The sequence below is a fragment of the Plectropomus leopardus genome, chromosome 17, assembly GCF_026936395.1.
Source record: "Plectropomus leopardus strain MGB_pleo_1.0 chromosome 17, ASM2693639v1, whole genome shotgun sequence".
NCBI lineage: Eukaryota > Metazoa > Chordata > Actinopteri > Perciformes > Serranidae > Plectropomus > Plectropomus leopardus.
The window spans coordinates 9,157,680-9,181,696 of record NC_142192.1 but is presented as its reverse complement, the minus strand read 5'-3'; the positions used below and the strand labels follow the sequence as shown (position 1 = coordinate 9,181,696).

Sequence of the window (24,017 nt, the reverse complement as noted above, 5' to 3'; positions counted from 1 at the left end):
GCTTATGAACTGAGGCTTTGATGGTGCATAGCACTCGTAGATAGGACCCAATTTGCAATTCTTTCATCAAGTGGGGAGGATAAGATCCCTTAATTGGCTGAGAAATGAGCAAGGCTCTTGTGGTTGGCAAAGTGCGAGTGTTAGGTCATTGTTGGCAGCCTTAGAGGAGGTGGCTGCTATCCGGTTGACACTTAGAGAATAAAACCCCTTTGCTCCTGTATAACTTCAAATATCTGCAGCTCAAATACAATCTCTGCTGGCAATAATCTCCTTCTATATATCAGCCCTTTGATGTATGGCGCTTTCATCTTGTAGCATCGGCCAACAGGTGCTGTTTCTGCTCCCGTTACATTTCCATATTTTTAAATTTTTTTTTTTTAGTAATATCACCTTGACTGTTTCATATGAGATGCAGGTATGAGTTTGAAGTGGACGGGCCTCTTGTGTTCGCTTGTCTTTTTCAATACACCCCTGCTGTTAACCTTCGCAGTCCATTAATATCAACACACACACATGGGTACACAAATGCATGCTCACACACATGGATAGCGGCATTGTAGTGTGCACACTACCATCCAACACCCGTACCCTCTAATAACAGCGGTATAAAGTGGAGCACAAGAATGCTGAGCAGGTGTTTTAGAAGGTGTGTCGGTGTGTGTGTGTGACAGTGAGACAGAGGGAGGGTCACCTTGTGCCCTAGATCAGTAGGATTCTCTGATGTCTGCTATTAGTCACACACACACATACGAACACACAAACATACTCAAGTAAATAAACACAAAGTATTTTTCACGGGCCCAGATAGACACAAACTGCCATTTAAATACAACAGTGCCAGCACAACAACACAAAAACACAACTGTGCATGTAGGTGACCAACAGCAGTAAAGCAGACACCCATATAATAGGATATGCTTAATTTGCTGGGATAGGGTCATTACAATTGCTCAGTACATTTAGTTAATTTTGTCAGCTGCATGAATAGCTAAAAAGAATCTGTATACATTACATAAAGAGAGACTCCAGAGAATTTTCATATCTGTTTTTATTGTTTGATTCTGTATGTATTGGTCTTTTTTCTAAGTATTTACTGTGCAACTAATGCTTTTATTACAGATAGTAGTGGAGAGATAATTGGAAAACAAAACAAACAAAACAAAACAAACAAAAAAATCCTGGTCACACTCAAACCAGGAACTTCGCGATTCATTGTTGATTTCTTTGCAAGCGCCCTGTACTCAGCTTTCACGACTAACAAATAACTCACCCACTCACTATCGTACTCAGATAGACTGCTGAAATTCCAATTGAATACACTATGGCAAATCAATGCTGAATCAGTCTATTAGCTTGGAGACAGACTGGACAGTAAATGAGATGGAAGAGGTTCAGATATTATGCTGCTGGACAATAATCACTGATGTCTAAGACCCGAGAGTGACAAGACAGTTGAAATGTAAAATGTCAATACATGAAGGTAATCCATTCATCCAAATAGACCTGAACAAAAGTAATTACTTCAAAGTTAATTTGAAGTATATGAAAAATAATTGTGAAGGGAAAAAATGAAGCATGAATGTATCCAGAACATTATTATGTATTATTGCTTGCATGAGGACATGATGTAAATGTATGAAAAAGCCTGCATAGTTAACTTGTTGATACCGCAGCAAATTGACTTGATTTCTATCAAAACATGGAAAGAGGGTGATGAGAAATTTCCCCTAACATAACAAGAAATTAGAAAAAAAAGATACAAGAAAAGTACCTGCAAATATGCCAAAAAGTAATGTAAAGTAAAAGAAAACAAACAAAAAAGAAAAATACACAAGACCCCAAGAAAGTGTCCAATATAAATATATTCTTTCTTTTCTGTCACATAATTTTAAATTTGTATTTTAGAGAATTATAAATATAAATTTCTAGACATTTTTCCCTGGTATTGATAATCTCTAATAATATTTTCAGATAATTTCCTTTTACTTTTCACTAATTCTTTTGCAGTTTACATGACATTTCTTGACAATTTTCAATGCCAGTAGAAGGCATCTGAATGCAGCACAAGAAAACGGATGTCAGTCCAGGTGTTAAAGAGTTAAACTGCAGAGATTTGTTTGATACTGACATTGTCTAAAGGATGAAAAGTATGCATTGTTGTACGTGAGAAGAACCAAATCTAACACAAATGTATTTTAAATGGCTTAAAGTGACGTCTGTCACTGTACTTCAGCGTGGTAAATTAACAGATACTTGTGCAAAGACTGAAAAAGATTATGATGCATACAAATAATCACAACTACAGGCAAATAAACATCATGATTACAATCTCTAAAGGGACCAACACATACTCAAACTAAATTAACCTTTTCCAGTGACAGAACTCTGAGCACTAGCCTTGACATAGCCAAAATGCTGCAGAACAGTCAGGTTATATCAATATTTGGATAACAATGGGCACAACGTGCCAGCCCTTCAGAGAATGTACATGGTGTCCTGAGCAAACAGGCGCCACTTCAGACAGATCTTGCTCCTTCTGTCTCTCTAAAATCTGCTTTCTATTATAATCTGATGCAGTCAGAAAAGTAAAGAAATACTGCATGAGCATTTCATCCCTTAATAATAATATTAATTTTACTATTGTTGTTTGAACCATTGTGCTGCCCCCTTTCTTCTCTACAAACCCCTTACACGCCTGCCTTGCTTTCTCTCTTTACCTTTCCCCTGCCCTCTTCCTCTTTTCCCTCTCCCTTCCTCAGCTCTCCTCTCTGTCTCTTCATATGTGCACGCTCTCTCTCACACATATTATTCATGTTTACAGCTCTCAATTCACTTCTTGCTATGACATCATTACCCAGAGTGCATCATTAAGGGCAGCGTGTGTGCATATTCAATCTGTTCCAATATTAAAACAGGAATTAAAACATAAATCTATAGTGAGAGCCAGTGTGTGTGACATGAAAATATTAAACTGCATGCTCAGGAAGCACTTAACAACTCCAAGCTGTGGGATGAAGGTAGAAATCTCTCTTTTTTTGCAGCACTCGCTGGAAGGTTGGAGAAACATGCTGGCGACTTAAAAGGTCACCAATCTGGATCCCAACAAAAGGTGGGAATGCTTCCTGCGTAAAGGTGCCAGGTATGAATGTACACACAGGACAATGATACTGAAAACAAAAAAAAAGACTGTGTGCACTTGGCAACGATTTACATGGGTAATTAAAGCTTAAAATGACACTTTCAGCAGGAAACCTAATAGTTCCAAAAAAACATCAGCTTCTGAGCTGTTGAGAAGCTAGTGGATTTTCCCCTTGTGGACAATTTGCAATGCATTATTAAATCATTCATCTATGCTGATGGCTTCTGCCTGTGACTGGTAAGTGTTCTCCCAAGATATCTGCTATAAAAGCACTCCAGAGCTGCCCCGAGGTATTATAGATCATATTCGGATGGGCTCCAATAATTTTTTTTAATACCTTGGTCTGAGAGGGTGTCCTACTCTGTGATTTGACAGTGACATAGGTGTAAAATACATTGGGTGAAGCCAGGCTTGCTACTCAGGGCTGCTAACTCTATAACTTCTGAAAGTGGTAATACAATTCAACTGTGAGTTTTCTAAAGATGTCATGGACCATCAACAAAGCATCTGGAGGAGATTGCATGAAATAGATGTATTCTTCAACAAACACATTAAAATGCTAAATCAGTTTAAACAAAGGCTCCTAATTGTCACTTGGTGCACTTAAAAAAGTATTTCACTGCTGAAAAGATGGTCTTTGCTGTCGAGATACATGAATATTTTGAAATTTCGTGCTTCATGACCAGAGAAAACACAGGAAAAGGGCTGTGGCATTTGTTTTGCTCAAAAGGTAGAAAAGCAGAATGCACTGTGCGGCACCAGAGAGATGCTTCAGATGGTGGGTAACTTTTTCATTTTGACACAAGCAACAATATGACAGCAAACTGGTGACAAACAATCTCTAATTACAGTTAAAAGTACGCTAAGATATGTCTCTAAAAATGCTGAAAGGCAATAAAAAAGTAAGCAAATCAGTAACAGAACCTTGGTTCATATTGGATCAGCACTGCTTAGTTTTACCATTTGATCTGTGTTTATTCAGCCTCCATTTTAAGAATACAAGAAACAGTATGGCCCACTACATGTTCACAAATTCTCATATTACAGCCAAACAGTGCACCAAAATATGTTTGTGAAAACATCTAGGGCAAGAAACAGACAATACAGTGACAGAGTATTGTTTTATACAGCATTGTCTAGTTTTAGTGTTTGATCGGAGATTGAGAGAGATAGAGAGGAGGTCGGCTCTCCCCGAGTACAACACCATCAAGAGAAGGATGGCTGGGGCGCCGCTCTATCCACTGAGCCACCAGGCGCCCCAGCTATATATATATACAGAGGCTGTATCCTCATCACAGGGGCCAGGGGTTCAATTCCATCCGCTGCCCTTTGCTGCAAGTCACTCCCTCTCTCTCTCCCCCTTCAGGCTTAAACTGTCCTGTCCATCAAAGGTAATAAAAGCCCAAAAAATGAATCTTTTAAAAAAAAAAAAGAAAAAAAAAGAGTCGGATGGCTTACAAGGAGCTATATCTTACTTAATTAATTTGGCTGTATGTGCTCAGATTTGTTCTCTGGTTTGACTTTGCACTGGCTCTTGTCTGCAAATTGTATCAATCAATAATAATAAGTAATCAATAAGTAATCAAAGAGCTCTAAGTTGCTTTCCTTGATTAATTAATCTAAAAGTTGTGCAGGCTACTCACAATGTTATGATTCAAAGCTGATGGAAACTTGTTAAAGTATCCCTTTAACTTGGACTTGATTATACTGACATTTTGCAATATATTTAAGTATTATATTTAGCCATATAAAATGACTTGTTATACATGAGGGAATTAAAGAAAAACTGTGAGACGGTTTCTTGTTCCTATGTTTAAAGCGAGTGTCTACTATGAAATAAAGTGAATTGGTGTTTTTTCTCGGGGGAGCCAGAGGAAAATTACTTGCTCTGGTGATATTTCCTTCTCACACATCACTGTTGTATAAAACAGGGTAAATCCCAATGTGGTAGTTCCTTCTGGGAAAAACAAAATTCTCTCATAATGAATGCTCAAAACCTCATAGGAGTTTGTCAGCAACCAACCACCAACAATTGCTGTTCCCAGAAATGTGCAGGAGGTCACATTTCAACTCTAGTCTGTAATTCACCAATATAGATGGGTAAATATACTAAAAACTTATGAAAGTCTCCTGTGTTCCAACTACAACTACATTAAAAAAGAAAAAAAAACAGTGCTGTGGGAGTGAGTGTGCAACCATTTATGTGGTGTGTCTACAGGAGAGAGAGAATATCAAGTGGAGAGTTGCCAGAGGGAGCAAGAGAACATAATTGATTAAATACACTAGACCAAAAGAGCATCTCTGCCTCTCTCCATCTCTCTGTCTACCATCCTCCCATCCATCCTCTGTGCCTCTCGTCCTCCACGGAAATACAAACCAGCTATTCTATCGGCAGTTTGGGAATGAGAGAGAGTGAGAGGGAGGAAATAAAGAAGCGAGGGGTGGCAAAGATCGATGGAGGTATGGTGAGACATGGAAGGAGAGAGCGAGGGAAGCAGGTGGGGGGGGGGGGCACACAGAGGCTGACAGAGGTACATTGGTTCGTTTGTTAACTCGTTAATTATTCATTTTAGCATTTAAGCAGACTGTAATCACCAAACAAAAAAAAAAGCAGTATTACTAGAGAGCAGATTTTTGCGCGGGTAATTTATGAATAATTAATTCATAAATAATACATAAACAGCATTTTAAAAAAAAAGGTCACTTTGAGCCATTTTGAACATATGACAGGAGACAATTCATATTCAAATAACGGGCTGCACACTATTGATCTTTTCTTGAAACTTCACTTTGTGAATTGCAGAAGTTCACTGATTTACTGTGATTTTTAATATTGACCTATGTAACCCAGCACCAAGTCGTAATGCAATTTCATCAGTGAAAGTAACCCGCTTTCCATCTTTTTTTGTGTCCAGACCTTTGTTTAATTTAATGCAAAGTGTGATAGGCCCACTACCGCAGCAGCTACATCCCATACAGTCTGCGCTGGGTGTTGTGATGAAGTCGAGCAGAGTGTATTTGAAGGAGTTTGCGTGTACAGTTTTGTGCAATATTTGGTGAGTATTTTATTAAGTTTAACACTTTGAAAATTAATGAAAAAAATAATGATTTGGATAGGGGAGTGTTGGGGTTATTTTACCCAACTGAATGCTTCCTAAGTGGCAACTGCCAGGGCTGAAAAATGAAGCTTGCAGTTCCTTGAATGGCCATTTGAGGCTGGCTCTGCAAGCAAGTCAGTCCTCATAGACCCCCATGTTAAAATGCCCAACTTTACAGCAGAAATCCACAGCCTGGAACAGCCTAGTACAAAAAAAACAGTTATGGTCTCTGTAGCCAATTTCCAATTTCCCTTTCATGACAACTGTCCATGGGGTGAATTTTTATATAACTCGCCCCTTAATTCATTAAGGATCTAAGTTATGCATACTTAAAGGCAGGGTTTCTTGAGTTACAAGCTGTCTGAGAGGCGTCACCTCACTCCTCCACAGCTTCAGCCTCTCATTCAATTATGGCCACTTCTGGCTCCAAAAATCAAGATGGCAACAGTCAAAATGCTTAACTTGAGGCTTCAAAGGCCACAAACCAATGGGTGAAGTCACAATCACTACATCCATTATTTTATACAGGCTATGAGGCTTCCTTTCACATGATATGGTATGAAGTAGAAAAAAAAACAGCATAAAATGAAGCATTCTTTTGGTATCGGTATCACTTTAAGGTTATCAGTTCTGATATTGTAATTTCTAAATGATACCCAGCCCTAGAGATTTTACATGTTTATAAAAAATCAACAATTAAGTTAAAAAAAAACAGCAGAATGAGTTTTTAACAGTAAGTCCAGTTCATATAGCATTAGATCAAGTTTTGACAGTATGTTATATCTCAGCTCAATCACAACATTTCAGTCTACTGGCATGTCTGCCATGTTGTTACAACTGTGATGATACACAGAGAACAATCTGCAGATTATGATAGCACCTCTCACACATTTTAACGGCTTTAAATTGCTTGGAAATCACAGTTGTTCGCTCAGCCCTTGAATGAATAAAAAATTGAGCAGAGTAAACAATCTGTTTACTCTATTTTACAACAGAGTGTTACAGTTGAGACGAGTTACCTGATGTTTTCTGTTATGTAAGGAGCTCCCACAACTTGGGTTTTTCATCGCATTATGCTGTTGCTGTGAGTCTAAACCGTTGCATAAAAATGCATTTCTTAAAAAAAAAAGTTCCTTTCATCATGAGATTTATTTAATCTACTCTTTGGTGCAAAATGCAATCAGTCATCAAGGTCTTATATATCTCTGCAGTCCTGCTCTTATATGAGCTGTTGGATGTTCTTCTAGAGGGCTTTAATCTCATGAGTGACAACTTGCACGGACAAGACAAATGAATATGTGGCAACTTGATATCTGACCAGCGAGACAAGGTTAAGAGTTTCTACCTGCTGTGTTATGAATGGCTGTCAACAAACATGCAGAGTTGTTACATCAGTGGCCATGTAGATTAGAGAGCTACACTCGCCAGCACTTACTTTTGTGTGTGCATGTGTGGGGCTATTCATGAGACAGTGGGGGAATGCCACTTAATCAGGCAATCTGTCTTAATAGCCTCCTCTAATTAAGACAGGTGGGAACTGACACACACACCCACATATACCCACAAACACACATGTACATGCAGAAGAAGAAAATGCTCATTCACACACATGCATGTACACACAGACATTAGCACACACACACAGATGCTGCAGGAGTATTGGGCTGAATGTAGTCTAGATGGGGTCATCATCAATCAGTATACAGAGACAGAGAAGACCTCTCTGCGTGTGTGTGTCTGTGTGCACGCGATTGTTTGGATACATTGTGTGTGTATATATTTGCGTGTTGTTTATGTGTGTGTGTGTGTGTGTGTGTGTGTGTGTGTGTGTGTGTGTGTGTGTGTGTGTGGTCCTGCTTACGTGAGCATGCCTGCTGTGTCACTCTCCATCAATCTCAAGTGGGCAGAGTGTAATCAGTGTTCACAACAGGACCCTGCTCTGTCTCTCCCTCCCCTCCCTTTATCTCATCTAAATTTCTCTCCTCCTCTTTGCTCGCCTCCTCGTAGAGCAGCAAGGTGTTTTTATATACCGGCTTGTTCAAACGGACAGCTAAGGGCTAAAATGAAAACATGAGGAGGCGGCTGTGGATCATTTTGGGGGAAAACAAATACTCTGACAAAGATAACTAGTGCTGAAGGTATTAACCTCTAAACCCATTCAAATAACAAAATCACTTGTTACATTCAATTCTTTGTCTGGCTTTCATGGTTTTTGTTAAGTTCCTAAGCGCCAATTTTTCAGTGCAGCAGCCTGCAGTGATAAACAGTTATGGCAATAATTTGGGGAAAGCCCTTTGATGTACACTGGGTGTTTGGAGCTTGGAGTGGAAGAACATGATTGGCCTGCACAGAGCCCCGATTTCAACCCCAACAAACACTTTTTGGTTGAACTGGTACATCTCTAAGCCAGGTCTCATCACCCAGCATCAGCATACAGTATCTAGTGCTCTTGTAGCTCACTGGGAGGAAATCCCTGCAGCCAGGCTCCTAAACCTAGTGCCAAGCCTGAAACCAGAGGAGTGGAGGTGGTTATGGCAGCATATCAGTGCTCGTGGTTTGAGAATTAGAAAAGTAGAGTTCCAATTTAGGGGTAATGTTTAAGTGTCTTTATACTAATCGACTAAACCAAACTAAACCATCTACTGAATGTAAACCATCTGAATAAACTAGCAAATATCTAGGGCTGTACCAGACTTAGAACTATGTCAGTCAAATCAGATTTGGCTGTTCAATTTGTTTCTTTTTTTCCATAAAGAGTTTGAATGGTGTTTGGCAGGACATTCATGGGGGCAGCGCCATTCACATTATACAGTAAACAACATGATTCTTCTGCTTTCAGTGGGCAGCCCTACACATATCTTGGTATCATTGACTGTGATGCTCTGAAAAAACATAGCTTCGTGATACAAATTAAGCTCTGACAGAATTACTTTATGGCTAAAGCAATAAAACTGAAACAAAACAATATAGTTTCCAAACAGAAACATCTGAGTTTTGTTTATTACAGGGAGAGGACCCCTGTGTAAAACATTTTGATCCCATCTGTTGGGTAATTTATGCTTGTGATGGCAGAGCAATCAGGTTACAAATCTAGCTAGTGTCTTCTATTCCTTGATGTGGTGGAAAACACAGTCCTAGCCAAACATTGAGACACTTTATCACATCTAAGAAAATACACTCTAGTTTTGGCTTCTCACACCACAGGATGAGAGAGCAGACTGAGTAAGATAATTTGAAGTGTTACGATATTGATGCCTGTCTGCTTATCTATCTGCCAGAGCAGATCTACCCAAATTAGGCCATGACAAAACATGTAGTCCGTAGTGCGTAAAATGTGATGTTGTATTGCTAGGTGAAACTGAATATGTTTACTTTAAATGCATTGTTTAGTGTTAATAATTAACGTCAGGTAATAGCTGTTTTTGCATCTTTCTTTAAGAATCATTTCAGTGCTGAAAAGATGGTCTTTCCATAAAACTTGGCAGCGTATGCAGTAGAAAAACGCAAATACTTCTGAAAGTGGTGCGACAAGAGGGGCTTTGGCGATGCATTTGCTCAAGAGCAAAAAAAGCTACAGCTGTCTTCCAGAACAGCAAGTGCTCCTGCTGTTGGCTGAATTGATGCAGCACACAGGAAACACACAAGAAACAATATGGCACTGGCTATCTCTATCTCCTAATATAGTCAGATATTTAGCTTAAGTATGTTCCTGAAAACATTTTAAATAGACGATGCAGGAACACAATCTTGATTCATATTTTATTACTTCTGCTTAGTTTTACCGTGTGATCTCAATATTTTCAGCCTCTGTTTTACAATCTGGGAAACAGTATAGCGCTCATTTTTTGTTCACAAATTTGCATATTACAGCCAAAAAGTGCACTAAAAGATGTTTCTGAAGACACTGGGTAAACTATAGGCAATACAGTAACAGAATCTTGGTTTATATTTGATCAGCGCCTCTTATTTTTATGCTTTGATTGGAGTTTGGTCTGCGTTTGAGAGGGGTTTCTCTCTCACCCAGTCTACTTCTATACTCTTTGCGTCTGTGGTTGCGAGCAAACAAAATGTGGATGTACAATCTGTGGTTCAAGCTACAGCCCTAGAACCAGCTAAAATCAGCTGAGCATGGACATTGGGGTGCGAGTAAGATGGAGGTAAGTGTATGGTAGTTTATGTAAACATACTATCCACATTGTTATAATATGAAGCTTGAAAATCAACAAAGTATCCCTTTAAGGGTGTTTCACATTAGGCACGATTGTTTCATGCCATGCCAGAGCATGATGGCATGGTTATAAAACTGTGCCGGAGTCCGGTAAAATTGTGTTTACTCTAATCAAATGAACTGGACGCTGGGGTCAAGCCTAATCGGATCCAGGCCCGGGTCCCTAATGTGAAACCACCCCAACAGTGTGTGCCTTTGACGAAGAAGGAAGAACTGGTGGATAGAGTTAGTGAATAATACAGTTAAAAACTATTTATTTGCTTCATAATTTCCGCTCTTCTCTCACCTTCATTTTCTTCCTCCTTCCTTACACTCTCTCTTTCTCTAGGGTTTACTCTCCATCACTCTGTTCACTTCTTCCTTTCAGCTCAGTCTCTATCCAGAAGCCATTGCAATTCTGGGCGGTTCCCCACCTCTTCTCAACCACTCTTTCCTCTGTGTGTGTGTGTGTATGTATGTGTGTGTGTGTGTGCATGTGTGTAGCCTGCGGGACAGCACAGTAATCAGAGCAGAGACAGAGAACGGGAGAGAAAGTGGGAGAGAACGGGGACAGAGACAAGGAGAGGGAGCTGGTGTTATTATTATTACATTACATTGTATTATAATTTCAGCACCCTGTCACCACTACCGGTGGCTGACTATTCAATACACTACACTTTCCAAGCACACACACACACACAAACTCACAAGTACACGATGCACAGAAACACACATAACAAAGACATAAACACATGCATATATGCATACACACAAACACACAGAGAATGGGTTTAGTACAGGGAATAACAATGACAATGTATTTATGATTGTAGAATTAATTTGCTGTGGCCTGGCCCAACTACATATCGTGCTCCAGTGGTGCTCAAACTCTGGCCTGGTCCCTCGGGTTTGGCTTAGCACCACCTGGAAAGGTTATTTGCTGTGGGAATGGTAAATATCAAACTTCACTGCCCAGCAACAGGACCCTGCAAAAACACTGCCTGTGTAGTGATGACATGTGCCCACTGTAATTAATGTCTAACAATGTCGTCTACATGAAAAAAAAAATGTGGCTGTTGGAGCCAAATGTTTGATGCTTTATAATAAAAAAAGTAAGCTTTGGTTTTAAAAAAATATGCCTGGAGACAGAAAAACAAACAAAAAAAAAGAGGCCATCTCTGCAGACTCCATTCAGTGCATATTCAGTTTTAGAGATCTTCACCAAAACATTAAAAGTAAGAGAGAAGACAAAAGAACATTGGGCATTTTTCACCCAAACAAATGTGTTTTGGAATCTCTGTAAGCCATGGGCAATAGTTTGGATGACAGTTAAAAAATACAAAAATATAAAAATACAAAGATTAAATGCCTATAAGATAATCGAGACTTAGCTCTGTCATGGTGCTCAGCATAATACAGTGCAAAAGTTGAAGACGCCTCAAAGCCCTCGAGTGGAAGTGACCTATTTTCGATTTTTTTTTTTTTTTATCCTGAGTGAATGTGTATAACGTGACTTTGTTTGCATAAACACAATAATCAAATTATCATACACTAATCTAATTATAAACCTTACTTTGATTCTAAGAGTAATTTGATTAAGCTGTTTACATGCGTAGCAGAGGAGGATTTATCTTAATATACCCATCTTAATGCAATCTTGCATAGTGCGTGTTGATTGAATTAATTGTCATGTGCCTTTTCCCCTATAGGCAACTTGTAAATTCAGAAACCGCCCTCACAAAATGCAAATGCCTCTACTTCTTGGCTGCCTTTTTGGCTGCACCTATGTAGCAATTCTCCAGTTTGTCCAGATTTGAGACGATAATACCAGCTACTAAAAAGATTAACTTTAAATATTGACACTCTCATATACTGGGCAAGCTGCACAGCTTGGGAGAACTCAGATGGACAGGCTTAGTTGGGGTATGGTGTTTACATCTCTGAACAATCTGCACATAATGCCTCTAATTTCACACTTCTCCACACATTTTAATCCCACACTGAACGCTCTCTATATGACCTATGTTAAAGAAACAGTGGATTAAGTTGTTTACTTTAATCTGACAGCCGTATTCACATGATCGCATTTAGCTTTCTGTTTGGGCTAGCAACTGTCAGGTAAAGTTACTTTGTGCTTCTTCGTCTCAGTCTGTCCTTCTCTGCCTTTCTCAATCCCTCTCAGTGTCTCTGTCTCTTTCCTTCTACAACCTCTTTCCTCACCCATGAGTCCCCCTGATGGTTTTCTCTTCCTGTCTCTCCCCCCTCCGTTCCTTTTATGCTTCTTTCCACCTCTCTTCTCCTGTCAACTCTCATCTCCACCCCCTTCGTCCCTAATTCTGCACCTCTACTTTCGTCTCCTCCGTAGCTCACCTTCTTACCTCTCATCTCCACTTCGTCTCTCCTGGCTCCTCTTGTCACCCCAATTGCCCTTTCTGCTCCTCTGTTCTACCCATTCCTCTCTTGTCTCCTGTCTCTTTGCCTCTCTTGTCTTCTTCTGCGTGACCTGACACTGCCTCCCTAAAACACACATGACACCTTTCTGGCTGTCCTCTCATTTTGCCGCCCTCCTCTCCTCTTCCGTATGTTGGCTCCCACAAATAAAAAGGCGGCTTCCCACAAGTTTTTAATCATTGGTTTCAAAGGCTATCAAAGGTGTGGGTTAAGACTGGGTTAAATTTGCGTAGACATTATACTTGAATACCTAAATTATGCCTTGGACCACCAGAAATTGGATTTAAAAACTGATGTCCCCAGAGAAATGGTGTGAAGGTCACTGGTTTAACCTACAAGCCCCAAGGTTGCAAATAGATCCGCAGGAAAATAGTCTGCATCATAAACTTGTTTACAAGCTCTCTATTAGAGTCGTTAGGTCCATGTCCGTGTGTGGTAATGGTTTCTCTGGAGTCCTCCCTGACTCTGAAATAAATGGTTGATGTAATTTGCAGCAGTTCATTTTGAGAAAGAACAAAAGAATGACAAAATAACTCTTTTCTTGGTGTTATCTCACTGAAGGAAGCCACCAATTCTGATGCAACAACACCACACATTGCCAGAGCAGCGCAGAGGGAATATTGCCAAAAAATGAAGAGTAAGGAAACATCAAGAAACCTTTGAAGTTGTTTGTAGTTTTTATATTTTACTACTTTGTAGTGTCTTTGTAACTTACAAACATAACACGCAAAAACTTCAGGCTGAAAAGCAACATGTTAGTGCACTCTTTGGTTAAAAGTTTGGTGCAATTTCTTACACCTGTTTTAACAGCCATCACTGTTTCCTCTTGAACGATAATGTCTTTAGGCAGAAAAGTCTATAATCGGACATTTCAAACGCAATCTTTGACATCATGATCACCTGTTTACATCAACTATAAACATTTGCGTCACTGCATCATGTTTCTGTTTTGTATTTCCTTCCATTTGTTGCTACAGTTGTATTAATAAAATATAATCGCTGCGTATTGGCCCGTAAGGTAAAGAACTGTGGTTACATGAGGTTTTATACATCATGAGCAGTGAAAGAACTGCCCGAAATGCCCTGATCTGTCCAACACTGCCTCAACTTCGTAGTTCACTATCTTACAGGTACATTGTTGAATTTTCCTCTAAATTTAGTTTTTTAAAGTGTTTCCTTGAGGCCTTACACATGTGTTAAATACATTTCCTCCCTCATACAACATTTTGAAAGCCAACTTTTGTTTAAAAATTGAAACTTGTATTGTTTTCATCCATGCCTGATAGCTTACTGTCCTCTGAATGCCTGCACACTGCTGGCATATGGATACATTTCTTGGCACATTACTCACTCCTGTCAATCAGGGGAACAGTGCAAAACTATTGGCAGGAATGTTCATTACATCACCTGCTTAGGCCTGTGCATGTGCATCCCTATGTGTATGAGACAGAAACGAAAAAGGGACCCACTCATCAAAACACTGCAGCTTCATAGTACAGGTATAGGTCAAGAACTCCGCAGAGTGCCTCAACATCCTGCACACAAAGGCCAAAAGTGCTAGTGTTTCTCCAAACAGGGTCACACTAATTACTGACAGCAACACAAGCCCTATTTGAACTGCTAGACAAAACTGGGATGTGGACATTGATTCAGAGGTCTGGAGCCAAGCTAGCCAGCCTCCCTATTTGTGTGCATTTATAAGTTTGTGTTTCTGCGTTTCTTTGTATCTTTAGATACATATTTGAAATAATCTGATAGGTGTGTTTGTTTATTGTGTGTGTGTGTGTGTGTGTGTGTGTGTGTGTGAGTGTGTGAGAGAAACAGAAAAGGGGTGTGTGTTTGTGTTCAAGGTCACCGCTCCATTTCCTATTCGGGATGGTGCTGCTATCCCAGCATCCTCTCTGCCAGCGGCATTGATTAGCACTCGGCAAGCATAACATCACGCACACACACACACACACACACACACACACACACGCACACATACACACACACACACACACACAACACACGAACACACACACACACACACACACACACACACACGCATACCCACAAACTTAAACTCACTTTGTCTCAGCTGCTCTTGTGTCTCTGAAACAAATACTACTAGTGTGAGCAGAGCTCGAAAATGCTTCACTGTTCACATTCCTCATACAGAGTCACACACAAACATGAGACAGGTTATGATATTTGTAAAGACTAAGAACAGAAGTAGACAAGACACTGAGAAGCTGAGCCAAGCGAAATACCAGACCTATTTCAACACTGCACAGAATGAGTAAATTTTGATTGATGATGTTGGAGAAATTGGGTTTGTATCTCTGGGACTAACCTGGACTCGTTCCAATCTTACACTACTTAGCTGATTCTCTATTAAATCAAACAATGTCAGCAGGATTGCCATACCTGTAAAAATGAAGCTTGTAGACAAGGAAGAACTGGAACTTTTTTTTCTTTTTGGGGGGTAAAATTGGTTTAAAAAATCTGTGTGGTTCAAAAAGTGTGTAATGCTTTGCCATGCATTTTCAGGATTACTGTTTAAAAGAAAGATGAAGGTATACAATTTACCGTTTATACAGGTAGAATTCAAATTAAGTAACTTAGTCTTTTAGCAAAAGGAAACTCAGGAAGGCCTACAAAGAAGTCTTGACAGGCAAAATAAGCCTGGAGACCAACAAATGCTGCAGAGATCACTTTAATTTTTGGTTTTTGCTTATCTTCTGCAAATATTACATGCTTCAATAAGTTGAAAGTCTTCATCCAAAGTGGTTTTGAGGACTATATTAAGTTTAATGTTATGTGTACTCTACTTAAGAGTATGGGTGAGAGTTCTATTTAAGTAAGCTTCACCACAATACCATATTACTGTATATTCATTCTTTGGATTAAACCATTTTTGCTGATATTACAAAGTCTGCCATGATACAATTTCGATTTGATTCAATTCAGAGGCCTGTGATGGACATGACATGATATCATTACATATTCTCAATGTCTTTTTCTTGACGCTCACCATTGTCTGCCTGGTGCTATGCCGCTGTCATTGTTTGAAGGTTCAGAAGAAAGTGTGCTTGGACAGAAATGATGACACAAACAGGTCAAGGTAATTTCAAAATAAATGCACACCATTAAAATAGTGATATGTATCTATGTTTTCTCTTTGTATTGATGATATTGGATCGTTGATCACTGAATCAATATATCAATCCAGATTAATATATTTTTACACCCTTAGTGATCCACCCCATGTGTTTATGTGTTTAAAAGTTATCTACAATAACGACTTAAAATCTCTCCAAAAATTAAAAGTGCTGTTTTTCCTCATGGTGCATATTTATAAATTAGATATTTAAATGATTCTAGTGTTTGTTATTAAAAGTAACAAAATGATGAATAACAGCATAGAAAAATAAACTTTGTTTCAGTAAAACCAAATATTTAATAACAAGATCAAAATACAATATTCCATTTTGTGTTTGAGAATTTCACGCAATACTCATATGGTCTAGTGGGTGCCAAGTACATGACGTCCGATTGAGATGCTCTGATTTGCCCAGGACTCGAGGAGATTCTTCACATTTCTCTATTGCATAGAATTGAAATGGTGAATGGATGCTTTTGTGTTTCTTGTGTTGCTGTACAGTACCAGATGTGATGATGATGTGTTAAGTGTTGATCAGAGGCTTCTATATATTGTTAAGGTTGGGTAGGAGGGTTGAATAATCTGATCTTGCATATTCTAGTGTTTGAACTTCTCATGAAAGCCAGCCTCCTTTGAATTCAGACTGTGTGAGTGTTTATCACGCTGACAAGAAAAAAAAAGATATCATTTGCATGCTTCTACAGACTATAATGATGTTTGGAAATGATGTTATGAGTCTTGGGACTTCTCAGGGACACTCATTAGCCAAGTCTTCCTCTAATGCATCCCTAAGATGGCAGGTAATCTTCTGAATATTTATCCATCCTCCATTTCTTGCATTTGTGCATTATAAAGCAAAATTTTGGAAACAGATGCCGTTATGTGCTTGCGCTGTTAGGAACAAGCATACTGAAATGACACCACTTCTTAAACTGTCAGTAGTGAATACATGTATGGTGACACGCACAGCTTAGCTGCTCTCATGTACACATACTGCGTCTGATTGCAGATTGAATCTGGAACATTTGGTACAATGTATGTGAGTATCTGTGTCACACTGTGGCATCTGGGCAGAATTAGCTGTCTGTAAAACATGCCTGCAGTGATATGACTCCAGGCACATGGCGACATGGCTTCCAACTCAAACCTGACAAAGTTAATTTTCAGAGCCTCTAAAAAAACAAATCCTCGACAAGCAGGAGATTGGTAAATGACAGACTTTGAAAAGCCAGGTCCACCATTACCAGGAATTTGGTGATGGGCTGTCAAGTAGTGCACCTCAATGCACTAAACAGCATGCTGTATTCTGGACTCATGCAGAGAGAGACATGCAAGACAGGAAGAGAAAGACAGAGACACACACACACACACACACACACACACACACACACACACACACACACACACACATATATATATAGAGAGAGAGAGATAGCGAGACAGACAGGTAGATAGAAAGGCAGAGAGATGGGTGAGAGAGACAGAAAGGGAAAGACAGAGAGAAGAAGAGTGATCATTCTATTTAAGATGCTCTACTTGGTTTCAAGGGCAACTGATTCTGAAACAACAAAATATAAAACTTGTGTGTGTTTGTATGTGTGTGTGTAGTGTTAGGCTAGGATTACAGGCACTTAGCTCACAGCGATATACTACTCTCATAGGCTCGAGCACACCTCTCTGCATACTGATTAGACAAAAGTGTCTGTGTGAGAGGGAGGGTCTCTGTGAGTGTGCACGTTTGTGAGTGTGTGCGGCAGTCTGTGCGTGAACACGGAGGTAGGCTACATCCTTGAGTGTTTTTTGGTGTGTGTGTGCGCGAGTGCTGTTGTCAGCCCTGCAGCAGCTGATAAACACATAACAAATTCTTCCACACACTCACATATTAGCAAATCAGCCATTAGCTTTCTCTGCTAATTGCCATTGGAAATTAGCATTTTAGCTATTAGCATCTCTCACAAATTGCCAATGGAAATTAGTATATTAGCACTTAGTGTTGTGAGGCAATTGCTAGGGGATCAGGCAGCATGGCCTAGTTTTCAGAAAGACTATTCTGCAAGAAAAAGGTCAGTTGTTTAAATCCTGCTGCAGCCATTTAAGGTGAACAAGACCTTTCACAAGATTTTGTGCACCAAATGTTTTTCAGGACTTTATCAAGTGAAGCAGTGGCCATCTTTTGTAAATTTTCAGCCTGTTTAGTTTGCATAAATACTTGATATTGCCAAGAAGTTTAATTGATACTTAGATAATCAAATACTCTCTTGTTTGAACTTCTCACGAAAGCAAGCATCCTGTCATTTCAGACCATCTGTGTATTTACTGTGCCTACAATATATAAAGATCTCATTTGAATACTTTCACATAGAGTCTAGACTATAGTGTTGTTTGGAAATTACGTTATGAGTTTTGGGACTTCTCGGGGACACTCTCATTAGCTAAGTTATTCTCCTGAATATTTATCTGTCCTGTTTGGTTGTTATATATAACACCAACTACGTTTTTTCTAAAAAAATGTACTATACAAGATAAAATCAAATCAAACACAATAGCAAAATTGATAATATAAAGTGCAAAATTGCTTTTACAAAACTGGAAACAAATATGTCAACACACAGAAATCAAGAAAACTTTTCACACAAATTCCTACAGAAAACATGAACTCTACAGGCCTGCTTTTCTATCTCAGTCTGTCAGTTTGGAGTAGGTGTGAGTAACAACAAGCCTGTATGGTAAAAGGTCAGCTCTGAAAAGGGATGACATCCAGTGCAACACAGAAAAAGGAAAGAAAACATGAAACCACGTCAGATGCAGATATTTTAAAACAGTAGATGCATAGTAGAGAAAATACATATAACAGGCCCGTCAAAAAGAAGGGCTGACACCTTGTGGTTGGGTGGCTGGTCGCTATGCTTTTGTCCAACAAAATGTTTATTTGTGGGAAAATTGCTGTTGTTAATTTCAAAGTGGTTTTCATTGTTAAAATGCCAGGTGCTCTTCTGAAAACTACCAGCTGGGAGGGCTCGTGCGCGCTTTGGGACACAGCATCTTTGCAGCTGAGACACTTTAATTGCATCTGGTTGCGTTTGGTTGCCATGATACAGAATATCTATGGTAAAAATGTAATTGTGAGGTTAAGTAGTTCCTCTGGCTGCTGCTCTAGATGTAGGAAAGGCGGAGCATAAACATCATTCAATGGACAGTCTATGGTCTGCTGTATTACCTTCTCCTCTAAAGATGTAACAGTTGGTATTTATGTCTCTATTCCGCCCCTGTACCGCTTTGACTGGACAGCAGAGTAAACACTAACAGTGATGTATGCTTTTTACACATAGTTGAACATTTTTCAAGTCTTGGTGACCAGAAAATCACCAAACATGAAGCTTTCAGCGCAGAATTGACACTCACTTCCTCATCACGCTGCTGGTGTTTGTAGCATTGTGTGAAAATGTGGTGCTGCCATTGCAAAGAATTTAAAAAATATAACTGCCTCAGGAAGAAATGCTTTGGTGGACACACAACACCGATAGGTATAATACACTCAGAACACTGTGGCCAATTAGTCAATCTAGAGATACCCCACAGTTTTGTGCCTCACTGACAAATCAATTGTTTGAGAAGTAGGTAGATTTTCAGTCAACCAAGATTTTTTTGGTTGATTACAGCCCTATTTAATGGCTGGTAAACTTAATGAATGACTGTTAATGGCTTCACTGCTCAACAGGCTCTAAAGACAACCATCAGGTGTTTTTATTGTCACGTATTTTGTATACAGAACATGGATTTTCAATGTGAATGTGTCACCTAAAATGGCCTTGGGAGAACATCATTTACTGTGTAAAGGAGAAGATGACTGAAAACACTCTTGTCAGTTCACAGAGAAACCACTGTGACTGATCCCCCATCTGCTAAGTGCTAACAGTGCTAATGGCATTCACACTGGTGCAAGTATGTCGTCCAGATAACCTCCAAAGAATGTTTCCATTGATTCCTGCTTCTCACATTAAAGATTACATCGTGCTTCATATTCCTCTCTGATAATAGCAATTTCCTGACATTTTAACCGAAACATACACAAAGTTGTTGCTGTAATTTCTGATATATATCGTTAAGTTGGAATTGAAAGTGTTTAGTATGCTACCTGCTTAGCTGCTGTAATGTCATTTCAATGTGTCTCTTTCTTCCATAATCATCATCATTCTGATAAGACAGTTAAATAAAGGTTGTTTACAGAGAAGGGGGATAGAAACAGTTTTGTTTACAGAGTGACTTTTAGTCAATATCAAGCCTCAGGAGTTTCCACGGGGACAAAGAGGACAAATATCACCTGATGCTACTGTATATACAAAGACAGAGAATAGGTGGCACTCACTGAATGGCACAGCATCACACAACAAGGTTACACATGTGCACGAGCATGTAAACAAGCAAAGATACTTAAGCACAAAGACACATACGAATGGAAGTATCAATGGTTGGTCACTAATCCTCCAAATTCAAACTGCTATTTTGTCTGGCCAACAGTCAGAAAATACTACAAATTTAACAATTTGGAAGGATATGAAACAGAAAAAGCTGAAAATGCTGTGTGAATGTATAAATACAAAAGCCAAACACAGATTACAGATTCAGTATCCAGTTTCACACAGCTACTAACACTCGTTATGCCTCTGGAACAGACCTCTTCAAGAGGTCCATGCTACCTCAATATGTCACAAAGTCTGCAGATTTTCCAGAAGACATTCATGTACAGCACTGACACATGCTGCAGCAAACTTGTTCTGCTACCATACCATTCAAACAAATTCCAGAGGTGCTGTACTGTGTTGAAATATGAGGAACTGTAAGTCGCTGGAGGAAACTAACATCACTAGCATTCCCCTGGAGCCACCTGGAGATGATGCATGCTTTCTGATATGGAAGTATCCAACTGAAAAGCGGCATACTGCAGCCATGAGGAGATGCACCTGGGTAGGAACAGTGCTTAGGTTCACTCTGGCAATCAGACGATGCCAAATTGGTACTACACAGTCTAATTCATGTGAAAATAAACATTCTCCAGAAAATTACAACCCCACCAGCAGCCTGCACCGCTTACGGGATGAAAGAATCCATGAGATCAAGCCGTTTATACCAAATTCTGACCCTGTCATCTCGAGGCTTTAAAAGAAAGTGCATATTTCAAACTAGGGAACATTTATCTGCTCTTCAGGGGTTCACTTTTGCTGATATTAAGCCAAGTGTTGTTTTATCTTCATGTTTGACAGGAGTGGAACCATGGACTGACTTTTTGCTATGTAGCACATTCACTGCACGGCTTGAAGAGTTGTGCTTTCTGCAATGTCCCTCGGAGCATTGCATCATCTTAAACAAGTCTTTCCGTGACTTTTTCTGACATCTCTGATGAACAAAATACACTTACCCATCGCAGTACTTGTTTTCTTCCCAGGTGGGGAGACATTAAAGTCACTTCCTTAAATTAGGTGTCTTGTGCATTCTAAAATGCACTCTTAAATTGTGTGTGTGCTTCACTGTGAAACACAGAGTACGTCCTAAAATTGGTAAGAAGGTTGGTACAAAACATTTCTTCAGTGTGTATATATACTTTTTATAGCACATTATTATGTTATTTTCATCCCTGTGTATTTTCTTCTAAAACACTAGCCATACATTTATCTATTCACTGTACTACTCAGGGTTCCAACTCCTTAAGTTGTCAGAAAGTCATGCTTTTGAAGAAAACTCTTTAAATAGGGTCAGTTAAGCATCTCCAGTTATTCGCAACATCAGGGCAAGTTGTTATAGTTTTTGCTCCGAGCTATATGTCTCAATGTCGCTCTTCTCCTCTTAGTACAAAAGTACAACCTTATTATCAGCCTGGGTGCTGGAAAAGATCCAAGATATGAGAGAAGTCAACACACTGACCTCAGTATTCTGAATGAGTCTCAGTTAATTCCTCAAGTAAATAACTACACAACAATATATTACATGAGCCAAGACACCGGTCAAACTAAATCACACACCACCGGTCGCCACTACATTACCCCCCCAAAGGCCAACAATCTAAGTCTGAGCAATAAATTTTGGTTGTAAATACTCCTAAGAAGGTGATTTTTCACAGCAGTTTTGTAGGTTTTGTATTTGCCCACAGTTCAAAATGAAAGCTTGACACAAATTTTCTGAATGACCTTATGCTTCCTGAAAACTTGTTACAAACTGAAATAGGTCTGAATTGCATTTATGTTACAGTATCTTTATTCAAAAACATCTGAAAAGAACTCTAATTTGCAAAATTTATCACATGCCACTGATTCATGTGAATGCATCTGAACTTGTACATATACACTCTTTTATTTGTACATTTCTTTTATTTTTTGTATTACTGCTTAGTCTTTAAACTTTGACTTATTATGCAATCTTTGTTTTTATCGTGTTTTTATGGGTGCTATTCAATAGGGGAGGTACCTTTACAAGCCATTTTCATATTCTTAGTGACTTTTCCATAATCACATATGTGCAAATAAATAAACTAAGCTACATTAAAGATGATATCTGGACAAACTGAGAGCACAAGTGCCTAAAAATAATTTCAAAGAACAGCAAAATAGGAAAGTAAATTATTAATAATCAACTTACTTAACCTGGTCCCTTTTTCGCATGTGTGTTGGCTTGTACTTTATTTTCATATGTACTGCTATTTTGGCAAGGACTTTCAAAATAGAGATTTCAAACTCAACAGTGTTGAAAGTCAAATAAAAACAAAGTAAAATAAATCAAACATAAAAGCTGGTTTTTGACCTTTGGTTTTATCCCTCTTATCCGTCTGTCTTTGATGATTAATAGTGTTTTGCCTTTATTGAATGTACATCTAGATAATGTAAAAAGAATTATGACACCATCCGGATATTTTTCAAAGAATTATCAAATTTGGCATTTCCTAAAACAAGAAAGTAACTTAAAATGTTTTTATTTAAAGTGCATGCTGTGAAATGTGACCAGTAGAGCACAATCAGCACCAAACAAGAGATATTAGTGAAAATTTGCCGGTTGTTAAGGAGCAGTATTTAACTGCTGTGCTTCAGTTATACTGTGCTGCAACTGGAAGTTCACACTAACACATACATGCACACATACATGCACACATACATGCACACATGGGAACACACAAGATGGTATGCATCTGTATGGACACACTACCTCTTTCCTTAAAAGCTGCTGCGAGGCTGTTATTACTTCAAAATCAATTACAGACGCACACACACTAATATCCCTGACCATGATAAGATTCAAATTGGTTACAGCAACAGCAATGGTTTATCAATACCCTAATTTACCGACAATCGATAAGAAGCCAGCACGGTAAAATATTGCTATGAGTGAACCACCTGAAAACGTGAGAAAATGATAGAAAACCACTGAGAGCTGCTCACAGTCTAACTAGCACTGCTCAATTAATTCATCTTGAAAATACGGCACCCATGGAGAAGGCCTGCACGCGAACACATGCCTGCCCACCTGCCACACACGCACGCACACACGCACGCACGCACGCACGCACGCACACGCACACACACACACACACACACACACACACACACACATCATACATCAAGATTTTATTTATTTATCTTTTCATCAGAGAAGTTGCTATACTTCAAGAACAAGAGATAAAAACTGTACTTTATATCTGTAATAACGTTTTCATTTTAGTACCTGTTCTTACTTGAGTTCAAACTTATTTTTTATCACCTGTTCAAACTTTTTATTACTCTACTCTAAGCGTGGTTAAATTGTTCCATAAACTCAGCAGCTACGTGACTACACTTTTTTTGCAGAGATGCCAGGTCAGAAATGTCAACTGAATCCCTTCCTTTTTTCTGAAAGTATAGATTCGGACCACAGTCACATACAGTGTGTCACATCCCACACAAGTACAACAAAGCTCTATTGGACCTAGATTAAACTGTTTACCACATTGTGTCC

At 39.1% G+C, this 24,017-nt stretch overlaps 1 protein-coding gene across 3 annotated transcripts in view; it reads right to left on the bottom strand.

Moving 5' to 3' along the window:
• Window positions 1-24,017, bottom strand: part of csmd3b (CUB and Sushi multiple domains 3b) — a 463,214-nt gene that overhangs the window by 209,776 nt on the left and 229,421 nt on the right. The window lies entirely within an intron of this gene.